This window comes from Rattus norvegicus, chromosome 7, assembly GCF_021556685.1.
Source record: "Rattus norvegicus strain SHRSP/BbbUtx chromosome 7, alternate assembly SHRSP_T2T, whole genome shotgun sequence".
NCBI classification, from domain to species: domain Eukaryota; kingdom Metazoa; phylum Chordata; class Mammalia; order Rodentia; family Muridae; genus Rattus; species Rattus norvegicus.
In genome coordinates this window covers 74828707-74840975 of record NC_141540.1, presented here as the reverse complement: position 1 = coordinate 74840975, position 12269 = coordinate 74828707, and the positions used below count along the sequence as shown (strand labels likewise).

The following is a 12269-nucleotide window of genomic DNA, read 5'->3' as shown; positions in this document are numbered from 1 at the left end:
CAGCTGTCTCCTGAGAGGCTCTGCCAGATCCCGACTTATACAGATGCAGATGCTTGAAGTCAACCTTTGGAATGATCACAAGGACCCCAATGGAGGAGTTAGGGGAAGAACTGAAGGAGCTGAAGGGGCTTTATCTGGCTTTAATGGGAGGGGAGGCCCTTGGTCCTGTGAAGGCTTGATGCCCCATGTAGAGGAATGCTAGGGTGGCGAGGCATGAGTAGGTGGGTGGGTGGGGGAGCACCCTTATAGAAGCAGGGAAGGGGAATAGGATAGTGGGTTTGCTGAGGGGAAACCGGGAAATGGGATAACATTTGAAAGATAAATAAAAAACCCAAAAAGCCCATAAATCAATTATATACATTATGTAAGCATATGTGGATTTCTTTCTCTCTTTCTTTTTTTTTTTTTTGTATATAAACTATTTATTAACAGCAAAGGCTCAAAGACTCATTTCTTTTTTTTTTTTTTTTTTTTTTTTATTAACTTGAGTATTTCTTATATACATTTCGAGTGTTATTCCCTTTCCCGGTTTCCGGGCAAACATCCCCCTCCCCCCTCCCCTTCCTTATGGGTGTTCCCCTCCCAACCCTCCCCCCATTGCCGCCCTCCCCCCATAGACTAGTTCACTGGGGGTTCAGTCTTAGCAGGACCCAGGGCTTCCCCTTCCACTGGTGCTCTTACTAGGATATTCATTGCTACCTATGGGGTCAGAGTCCAGGGTCAGTCCATGTATAGTCTTTAGGTAGTGGCTTAGTCCCTGGAAGCTCTGGTTGCTTGGCATTGTTGTACTTTTGGGGTCTCGAGCCCCTTCAAGCTCTTCCAGTTCTTTCTCTGATTCCTTCAATAGGGGACCTATTCTCAGTTCAGTGGTTTGCTGCTGGCATTCGCCTCTATATTTGCTGTATTCTGGCTGTGTCTCTCAGGAGCGATCTACATCCGGCTCCTGTCGGTCTGCACTTCTTTGCTTCATCCATCTTGTCTAATTGGGTGGCTGTATATGTATGGGCCACCTGTGGGGCAGGCTCTGAATGGGTGTTCCTTCAGTCTCTGTTTTAATCTTTGCCTCTCCCTTCCCTGCCAAGGGTATTCTTTTTCCTCATTTAAAGAAGGAGTGAAGCATTCACATTTTGATCATCCGTCTTGAGTTTCGTTTGTTCTAGGGATCTAGGGTAATTCAAGCATTTGGGCTAATAGCCACTTATCAATGAGTGCATACCATGTATGTCTTTCTGTGATTGGGTTAGCTCACTCAGGATGATATTTTCCAGTTCCAACCATTTGCCTACGAATTTCATAAACTCGTTGTTTTTGATAGCTGAGTAATATTCCATTGTGTAGATGTACCACATTTTCTGTATCCATTCCTCTGTTGAAGGGCATCTGGGTTCTTTCCATTTTCTGGCTATTATAAATAAGGCTGCGATGAACATAGTGGAGCACGTGTCTCTTTTATATGTTGAGGCATCTTTTGGGTATATGCCCAAGAGAGGTATAGCTGGATCCTCAGGCAGTTCAATGTCCAATTTTCTGAGGAACCTCCAGACTGATTTCCAGAATGGTTTTACCAGTCTGCAATCCCACCAACAATGGAGGAGTGTTCCTCTTTCTCCACATCCTCGCCAGCATCTGCTGTCACCTGAGTTTTTGATCTTAGCCAATCGCACTGGTGTGAGGTGAAATCTCAGGGTTGTTTTGATTTGCATTTCCCTTATGACTAAAGATGTTGAACATTTCTTTAGGTGTTTCTCAGCCATTCGGCATTCCTCAGCTGTGAATTCTTTGTTTAGCTCTGAACCCCATTTTTTAATAGGGTTATTTGTTTCCCTGCGGTCTAACTTCTTGAGTTCTTTGTATATTTTGGAAATAAGGCCTCTATCTGTTGTAGGATTGGTAAAGATCTTTTCCCAATCTGTTGGTTGCCGTTTTGTCCTAACCACAGTGTCCTTTGCCTTACAGAAGCTTTGCAGTTTTATGAGATCCCATTTGTCGATTCTTGATCTTAGAGCATAAGCCATTGGTGTTTTGTTCAGGAAATTTTTTCCAGTGCCCATGTGTTCCAGATCCTTCCCTAGTTTTTCTTCTATTAGTTTGAGTGTGTCTGGTTTGATGTGGAGGTCCTTGATCCACTTGGACTTAAGCTTTGTACAGGGTGATAAGGATGGATCGATCTGCATTCTTCTACATGTTGCCCTCCAGTTGAACCAGCACCATTTGCTGAAAATGCTATCTTTTTTCCATTGGATGGTTTTGGCTCCTTTGTCAAAAATCAAGTGACCATAGGTGTGTGGGTTCATTTCTGGGTCTTCAATTCTATTCCATTGGTCTATCTGTCTGTCTCTGTACCAATACCATGCAGTTTTTATCACTATTGCTCTGTAATACTGCTTGAGTTCAGGGATAGTGATTCCCCCTGAAGTCCTTTTATTGTTGAGGATAGCTTTAGCTATCCTGGGTTTTTTGTTATTCCAGATGAATTTGCAAATTGTTCTGTCTAACTCTTTGAAGAATTGGATTGGTATTTTGATGGGGATTGCATTGAATCTGTAGATTGCTTTTGGTAAAATGGCCATTTTTACCATATTAATCCTGCCAATCCATGAGCATGGGAGATCTTTCCATCTTCTGAGGTCTTCTTCAATTTCTTTCCTCAGTGTCTTGAAGTTCTTATTGTACAGATCTTTTACTTGCTTGGTTAAAGTCACACCGAGGTACTTTATATTATTTGGGTCTATTATGAAGGGTGTCGTTTCCCTAATTTCTTTCTCGGCTTGTTTCTCTTTTGTATAGAGGAAGGCAACTGATTTATTTGAGTTAATTTTATACCCAGCCACTTTGCTGAAGTTGTTTATCAGCTTTAGTAGTTCTCTGGTGGAACTTTTGGGATCACTTAAATATACTATCATGTCATCTGCAAATAGTGATATTTTGACCTCTTCTTTTCCGATCTGTATCCCTTTGATCTCCTTTTGTTGTCTGATTGCTCTGGCTAGAACTTCAAGAACTATATTGAATAAGTAGGGAGAGAGTGGGCAGCCTTGTCTAGTCCCTGATTTTAGTGGGATTGCTTCAAGTTTCTCTCCATTTAGTTTAATGTTAGCAACTGGTTTGCTGTATATGGCTTTTACTATGTTTAGGTATGGGCCTTGAATTCCTATTCTTTCCAGGACTTTTATCATGAAGGGGTGTTGAATTTTGTCAAATGCTTTCTCAGCATCTAATGAAATGATCATGTGGTTCTGTTCTTTCAGTTTGTTTATATAATGGATCACGTTGATGGTTTTCCGTATATTAAACCATCCCTGCATGCCTGGGATGAAGCCTACTTGATCATGGTGGATGATTGTTTTGATGTGCTCTTGAATTCGGTTTGCCAGAATTTTATTGAGTATTTTTGCGTCGATATTCATAAGGGAAATTGGTCTGAAGTTCTCTTTCTTTGTTGTGTCTTTGTGTGGTTTAGGTATAAGAGTAATTGTGGCTTCGTAGAAGGAATTCGGTAGGGCTCCATCTGTTTCAATTTTGTGGAATAGTTTGGATAATATTGGTATGAGGTCTTCTATGAAGGTTTGATAGAATTCTGCACTAAACCCGTCTGGACCTGGGCTCTTTTTGGTTGGGAGACCTTTAATGACTGCTTCTATTTCCTTAGGAGTTATGGGGTTGTTTAACTGGTTTATCTGTTCCTGATTTAACTTCGATACCTGGTATCTGTCTAGGAAATTGTCCATTTCCTGAAGATTTTCAAATTTTGTTGAATATAGGTTTTTATAGTAAGATCTGATGATTTTTTGAATTTCCTCTGAATCTGTAGTTATGTCTCCCTTTTCATTTCTGATTTTGTTAATTTGGACACACTCTCTGTGTCCTCTCGTTAGTCTGGCTAAGGGTTTATCTATCTTGTTGATTTTCTCAAAGAACCAACTTTTGGTTCTGTTGATTCTTTCTATGGTCCTTTTTGTTTCTACTTGGTTGATTTCAGCTCTGAGTTTGATTATTTCCTGCCTTCTACTCCTCCTGGGTGTATTTGCTTCTTTTTGTTCTAGAGCTTTTAGGTGTGCTGTCAAGCTGCTGACATATGCTCTTTCCTGTTTCTTTCTGCAGGCACTCAGCGCTATGAGTTTTCCTCTTAGCACAGCTTTCATTGTGTCCCATAAGTTTGAGTATGTTGTATCTTCATTTTCATTAAATTCTAAAAAGTTTTTAATTTCTTTCTTTATTTCTTCCTTGACCAGGTTATCATTGAGTAGAGCATTGTTCAATTTCCATGTATATGTGGGCATTCTTCCCTTATTGTTATTGAAGACCAGTTTTAGGCCGTGGTGGTCCGATAGCACGCATGGGATTATTTCTATCTTTATGTACCTGTTGAGGCCCGTTTTTTGACCAATTATATGGTCAATTTTGGAGAAAGTACCATGAGGAGCTGAGAAGAAGGTATATCCTTTTGCTTTAGGATAGAATGTTCTATAAATATCCGTTAAGTCCATTTGGCTCATGACTTCTCTTAGTCTGTCTACATCACTGTTTAATTTCTGTTTCCATGATCTGTCCATTGATGAGAGTGGGGTGTTGAAATCTCCCACTATTATTGTGTGAGGTGCAATGTGTGTTTTGAGCTTTAGTAAGGTTTCTTTTACGTATGTAGGTGCCCTTGTATTTGGGGCATAGATATTTAGGATTGAGAGTTCATCTTGGTTGATTTTTCCTTTGATGAATATGAAGTGTCCTTCCTTATCTTTTTTGATGACTTTTAGTTGGAAATTGATTTTATTTGATATTAGAATGGCTACTCCAGCTTGCTTCTTCTGACCATTTGCTTGGAAAGTTGTTTTCCAGCCTTTCACTCTGAGGTAGTGTCTGTCTTTGTCTCTGAGGTGTGTTTCCTGTAGGCAGCAGAATGCAGGGTCCTCGTTGCGTATCCAGTTTGTTAATCTATGTCTTTTTATTGGGGAGTTGAGGCCATTGATATTGAGAGATATTAAGGAATAGTGATTATTACTTCCCGTTATATTCATATTTGATGTGAGGTTATGTTTGTGTGCTTTCATTCTCTTTGTTTTGTTGCCAAGACGATTAGTTTCTTGCTTCTTCTAGGGTATAGCTTGCCTCCTTATGTTGGGCTTTACCATTTATTATCCTTTGTAGTGCTGGATTTGTAGAAAGATATTGTGTAAATTTGGTTTTGTCATGGAATATCTTGGTTTCTCCATCAATGTTAATTGAGAGTTTTGCTGGATACAGTAATCTGGGCTGGTATTTGTGTTCTCTTAGGGTCTGTATAACATCAGTCCAGGATCTTCTGGCCTTCATAGTTTCTGGCGAGAAGTCTGGTGTGATTCTGATAGGTCTCCCTTTATATGTTACTTGACCTTTTTCCCTTACTGCTTTTAATATTCTTTCTTTATTTTGTGCGTTTGGTGTTTTGACAATTATGTGACGGGAGGTGTTTCTTTTCTGGTCCAATCTATTTGGAGTTCTGTAGGCTTCCTGTATGTCTATGGGTATCTCTTTTTTTAGGTTAGGGAAGTTTTCTTCTATGATTTTGTTGAAGATATTTACTGGTCCTTTGAGCTGGGAGTCTTCACTCTCTTCTATACCTATTATCCTTAGGTTTGATCTTCTCATTGAATCCTGGATTTCCTGTATGTTTTGGACCAGTAGCTTTTTCCGCTTTACATTATCTTTGACAGTTGAGTCAATGATTTCTATGGAATCTTCTGCTCCTGAGATTCTCTCTTCCATCTCTTGTATTCTGTTGGTGAAGCTTGTATCTACAGCTCCTTGTCTCTTCTTTTGGTTTTCTATATCCAGGGTTGTTTCCATGTGTTCTTTCTTGATTGCTTCTATTTCCATTTTTAATTCCTTCAACTGTTTGATTGTGTTTTCCTGGAATTCTTTCAGGGATTTTTGCGATTCCTCTCTGTAGGCTTTTACTTGTTTATTAATGTTTTCCTGTGCTTCCCTAAGTGTGTTCAGGTCTTTCCTGAAGTCCTCCAGCATCATGATCAAATATGATTTTGAAACTAGATCTTGCTTTTCTGGTGTGTTTGGATATTCCATGTTTGTTTTGGTGGGAGAATTGGGCTCCGATGATGGCATGTAGTCTTGGTTTCTGTTGCTTGGGTTCCTGCGCTTGCCTCTCGCCATCAGATTATCTCTAGTGTTACTTTGTTCTGCTATTTCTGACAGTGGCTAGACTGTCCTATAAGCCTGTGTGTCAGGAGTGCTGTAGACCTGTTTTCCTCTCTTTCAGTCAGTTATGGGGACAGAGTGTTCTGCTTTCGGGCGTGTAGTTTTTCCTCTCTACAGGTCTTCAGCTGTTCCTGTGGGCCTGTGTCTTGAGTTCACCAGGCAGCTTTCTTGCAGCAGAAAATTTGGTCTTACCTGTGGTCCCGAGGCTCAGGTTTGCTCGTGGGGTGCTGTCCAGGGGCTCTCTGCAGCGGCAGCAACCAGGAAGACCTGTGCCGCCCCTTCCGGGAGCTTCAGTGCACCAGGGTTCCAGATGGTCTTTGGCTTTTTCCTCTGGCGTCCGAGATGTGTGTGCAGGGAGCAGTCTCTTCTGGTTTCCCAGGCCTGTCTGCCTCTCTGAAGGTTTAGCTCTCCCTCCCACGGGATTTGGGTGCAGAGAACTGTTTATCCGGTCTGTTTCCTTCAGGGTCCGGCGGTGTCTCTGGCAGGGGTCCTGCCGCTCCTGGGCCCTTTCCCACGGGAGCCCAGAGGCCTTATACAGTTTCCTCTTGGGCCAGGGATGTGGGCAGGGGTGAGCAGTGTTGGTGGTCTCTTCCGCTCTGCAGCCTCAGGAGTGCCCACCTGACCAGGCGGTTGGGTCTCTCTCTCACCGGGTCTGGGAGCAGAGAGCTGCTGCGGGCCGGGATCCGCGGTTGTGGGACTTCCGGTAAACACAGAACGTGCCCGGTTCTAGAGAAATTCTGCTTCCGTGTGTCCCAAGCTCACCAGGCAGCTTTCTTGCAGCAGAAAATTTGGTCTTACCTGTGGTCCCGAGGCTCAAGTTCGCTCGTGGGGTGCTGCCCAGGGGCTCTCTGCAGCGGCAGCAACCAGGAAGACCTGTGCCCAAGACTCATTTCTTCTTGGACACACCCACAGTATGGCCCCTGCGGCCAGTGGTCTTGGAGTGCTGACCGCCGACACGAAGGTCCCAAAAGTGGCGCAGCCCCCTATGGGCTCGGATTTTCTTCAGCCGCTCCAGGTCCTCATGCAGCTTGTTGTCTAGACCCTTGGCCAGAACCTGGCTGTACTTCCCATCCTTCACATCCTTCTGTCTGTCCAAGAACCAGTCGGGGATCTTGTACTGTCGTGGGTTCTGCATGATGGTAATCACACGCTCCACCTCGTCCTCCGTGAGCTCCCCAGCCCTCTTGGTGAGGTCAATGTCTGCTTTCCTCAAAACCACATGAGCGTATCTCCGCCCCACACCCTTAATGGCAGTGATAGCGAAGGCTATTTTCCACCGCCCATCGATGTTGGTGTTGAGTACTCGCAGGATGTGCTGAAACTTCTCGGGGATCACTAGGGACATGGCGGCGGCACAAGCGGCGGCGTGTAGACCTCCTGTGGAAGAGCATGGATTTCTAATAAAGTGTGATAAAACAAAAAAAAAACCCACTTGAAATGTAAACAAATAAAATATGCAATTAAGGAAAAAGAGGTTTAGTCCAACTAAGTCATTTGGAAAACCTACCCTCTAACTTGTTGCGCTGTCTCCAGGATGTGCAGTGTGCTCTAGGCTCCAGGGTGTGCAGTGTGCTCTAGGCTCCCGTCTTTTGTGAGCTGGGGTGGGCTTTGGTGATACAGGCGTCTCTGAGTCATTTCTGTTCCTGTAAGCTGCCCTTACATGGATTCCTGTATATAATCTCAACACAACTCATTGCTTCACTAAGTTAGACTTTGGTGGCATTAGCACTTTGGTCTGTCCTTGGTGTCATATCTGGACTGAGTAGATGTGTGTGTAGCATCTCCCCAGGAAAAGTCTGTCTGTCATACAACATATGCTCTAGTGGATGACCGTTTACCCATGGACGTATATGAGCACGAGTGTGTGTGTGTGTGTGTGTGTGTGTGTGTGTGTGTGTATTATATAATACATAATAACATACCATACAACAACATATTATACAACATATAATAACAATATATAATTAATATATAATATGTTAATACAACATATAATATATTAATTAGACACGAAATTGGGAGGAGGATGTGCTGAAGAAGTACAGGGAGAACTGGAGTGGAGGAATGTGAAGGTAGATATGGTCATCGTCTATACAAATGAAATTCTCCAGTACAAAGACAGATGTAGAAAATAAAAATGATCAAATTATAATTATGATACAAAAATAAAGTTGTTAGAAATGTCTTTGGTAAGAAAGATGGAGGGTGATTTCTATTATTTATCATTTGTTGGGCTTGAAATTATTCAGTGCTCCTCGGATTTTTGTTCTATAGACACTTAGTATATCCCCCACCCCCCAATTCCATGCCCGTCTCCTGTTTTCTCTATAGAATATTAATTTCCACACCTGAGGCTCACTGATTTATGAAACAAAAGAGGACTGAAAGACGACTTGCATTTAAAAGCATTTGTATTTGCATTGTTTCCTGGTCAAAGAGATGGGCTTGAATGACTCATCCATATTTCACTGTCTAGCACCTCATGTGTAATCCAAATTTCTTTAAACCTCCTGAGTATATATCAATTGGGAACTTTAGTTCCTCTGCTCGTGCCTCCAGGTGTGTAATGAGTAATCTCTAGCCCTGTTCATGTCTCTACTAAGTTGTTGCTGAGAGCCTCTGGGCCTTCCTGTTCCCATTTCGTGCTCTTTCGTCAATGTCTATGGTATGAGGGCAGCTTGTTAATAACTGGTACAGTCTCCTAATACTTCCTAATCTGTATTAGCCTGTCAGACATGCCCTGCCCAACAGTGAATGCCAGGAGTATGTGCAGTTGGTATGATACCAGGACCTCAGTTTCTTCTATTATTTTCAGACTGTTATTTAGGGGTTTGAGAGAAGCTAATGTTTCCAAGGCCTGGAGCACATACTTTGGTTATTTTAGCTGTTTCCCTTTGCCACTCAATGGCTTCTCTTTGACTTGAAGCATCCCCACAATCAGTGATCTGCTAGGAATGTACAGCCTCAGGCACTACCTAGACCTGCCAAAGGCCATCTGCTTCCAAATCCCAGGTGATGTCCGTGAAAGCACCATCCCATACCAGACAGGTTGGAGTATTCATAAAGATTAATGCTGACATTAGTTTGATATTGGAGAGTTCTGTATTCCATATAAATCCAGTAATGGTTATTATAACCCGCAGTGATCTTTGTCTTTATATATTATTTACATTTAAAGTCAGATTTTATTCTGGAAATTTTCAATTTCTATCCTACTCCATACTCTAGCCTGATATTGTGTATCAGCTTAAACTCTCCCTCGTCTCCATTCTTCTTGGGTTAAGAACTTTGATAATAGAAGCAAACTATAGAGCTGACATTCAAGGAAAAACCCAGAAAATGAATTCCTTTTTATCTTCAGGCAGAGCAGCCCCAATGAATAGAGGACTGTAATAAACCCTTTTATATGGCTGTCATAGAAAGACAAACCTTCTCCAAGGCAAATGGATTCGAGTATTTGCGAGATATGATAAACAGCCTGACAGAAAGGGGCCGGGTTTCCCTTTTAAATGTTCAGTGTGGGGGGGTTTAACTTGCCTTGTCAGGTAAAAAAAGAATTCATTATGAAAGCCATTCTAGCTGAAACTCCGAAATGAAAACTAGATGGAATCAGAGTGGAAAGCAATGATTTAGAAATGTGGGCAAAGGGAGTAGTTTAATGAATAAAGCGTCAGCTTCCCATAGGAGCAAAAATAAATCACACAAGAGCTTAACCAGCTTTGTCGTCCTGCATTATCTGGGTGTAGCCAGCACCCTGCCTGCATTGGGAGGAAACATTAAAGTCTAATTCTCACTGTGACCTGTATAAGTGAGTTGCTGATAATGATGTTAATAATGGCATGGCATCTAGTTTATGACTCCTCTCTTACAGCCACTGCTGAGAAGAAAGCGAATGAGGAGAATTTGATGAAAATGGCTGTCATTTTTAGTTTTTTTTTTTTTCATTCAGCAGTTCACCTTGAAGCCTATTGAAGTAGGCCCTGCTGTAGAGTGGTCTGAATTCTTGATGTCGTCCCCCAGCCCTTGCTCCCCATGTGTATTGGATTGCTGGGTCTGCGTAGGCGGAGATCCCATGCTAGGTGCCTTAAGAGTAGAAACTGTCCTCTTGCAGCTCTTGAGGCTGAAGCCTGAGATCAAGGTCCTGGTAGGAGTGTTCCTTCTAGAAATCTTGAGGGGCAGTCTGCTCTAATCATTCTAGTCCCCTCTGCTTTACTGCAGTCTTTGGAATTCTCCAATCTATACGTGAATTCCCTCCAGCCCCCACCCCCTGTCACCCTCCTGTGTGTGTGTGTGTGTGTGTGTGTGTGTGTGTGTGTGTATACATGTTCGTGTGAGGCCAGGGGACAGGATAGCCCTTCTGATGTTGCCCAGTTTTTTTTTTTTTTTTTGTTGTTGTTAAAGGACAGAGTCTGTCATTGACTTAGAATTTGCCAGGTAGGCTAGGTGAGCTGGTCAGCAAATCCCAGGGATCCTCATGCTCACCTCCATGTCTCTGGGATTACAAATGCAGACTACCAAACGGAGGCTTTTTAGAGTGGGTTCTGGAGACTGAAGTCAGGTCCAGTCACTTGCAAGGGAAGCGCTTTACTGGTTAAGCCACCTGCCCAGCCCCTTGGATGCAATGCTAGCTTCGTCTTTATGTGTCTTTCTTTCCTTGTGCACGTTTGTGTTCAAATTTCCCTCCTTTTCAACGAATACCTCTTTAGAAGCCAGAGGGCATTACAGCTGATTCTATTAACTTTACCTTGGATATTTCTGTGAAGCCTTTGCCTCCATAAGATCCCGTATTAAGGCTTTTTGGGACTAGAACTTTAACTTTTCTTTCTGGAGACATAGTTTAATTAACAGCACCGGGAAGCTGCTCCATAACAGGGTTGTTTGGGTGGTTAATAACTAGTCTATGGCCTTAGTAGGTTCATAGGCTTAAGGCCAGAGTTTAGCAAGTGGTTGCTGAGGAAACAAACTTACAGCACTTCCTCCAGGATGAGATGCAAAGCACGCTCACCTTCCTCTAGGCATGCATTGTGCAACAGCTATTTGTGAGAGAGTAGAGGCACTAAAAGGTTAAGATAATGTTTCTCCCATTCTCTCATCATCTGTTTATCTTTCTACCTGGCAGTGACATTGATCATTTGCATAACGATCTACGTCCAGCCTCTCGTGTGGTGTCTTGCACAGATCAGACCCTCAGTACATGTTTTAGGGTGAAATGAATCTCATCCAATGGGCGCTGGTGTGATGTCACAATGGGGCCTTTGTGTGTTTAGGTATCAGCTCCAATAGGAAGTGGGTGGAAATAATATATACACTGTAGCGCCTATCTCATAAAAAACCCTCCCAGGATTTTTTGTTTATTTGTTTCTTTCCTTTCCTGGTGAGTTATGTATGCTTCCCAGGGAGCACTTGGCACCTGACTTCTCAAAGAGGGAGAACCATTGTCAACGTGGGCGCTTCAACTATTGTAGGAGAAAAAAAGGGATTTTTTTGTTCTGCTGGATGCCAAATCTTTAAAAATGTTTCTTTTCAAAATTAGTTCTTTGCCTGTTTCTGCATGTTTTTTAAAGCCTATTTAAAACCCCCTTCAACAGTTCCCAGCTCCATCCAACTTTGTGTCCTTTTCTTTTTAAAAATCCTGTAAGACAAATTTGTGCTACTCAAAATAGTCTTGGATACGTGGTCTTCCATGGGAGTGTTGTCAACTCACCAGGGCTACACTCTTAGAGAAAATTGACCCCTCCTTCTTAACTTAACTGTTGACAGCTGTTCTATGGCTAGGAGTGAGCATGCGTGCTCAGCTCTTGCATATGCTGCGGTTTGGTCTGACTTAGGCTTGTACAAGTCTTGTGGCTGCTGTCACAACTGGTATGAGTTCATATGTGCAGCTGCCCTGCTGTGTCCAGAAGATGTTTTCATGTGTTCATCCACTACCTGTGGCTCTTACACTCATATCAACTCTTCTACAATGATACCTGACCCTTGGTTGTGTGCACGCAATATTCCCTTTGGGGCTGAGCATTCTATAGTCTATTAGTCTCTGTATCTTGGCTAGTTGTGCTTGTCAGTGTTAACCACTATCT

General features: G+C 42.6%; 1 pseudogene across 1 annotated transcript; it reads right to left on the bottom strand.

Moving 5' to 3' along the window:
- Positions 1-391: 391 nt before the first annotated feature.
- On the bottom strand, positions 392-7581 carry Rps18l3 (ribosomal protein S18 like 3; annotated as a pseudogene). The gene is made up of 2 exons (XR_015625446.1): positions 7079-7581; positions 392-446 (listed from the first exon to the last, which is right to left on the bottom strand). The product of XR_015625446.1 is annotated as a ribosomal protein S18 like 3 (transcript).
- Between the last annotated feature and the right edge of the window lie 4688 nt (positions 7582-12269).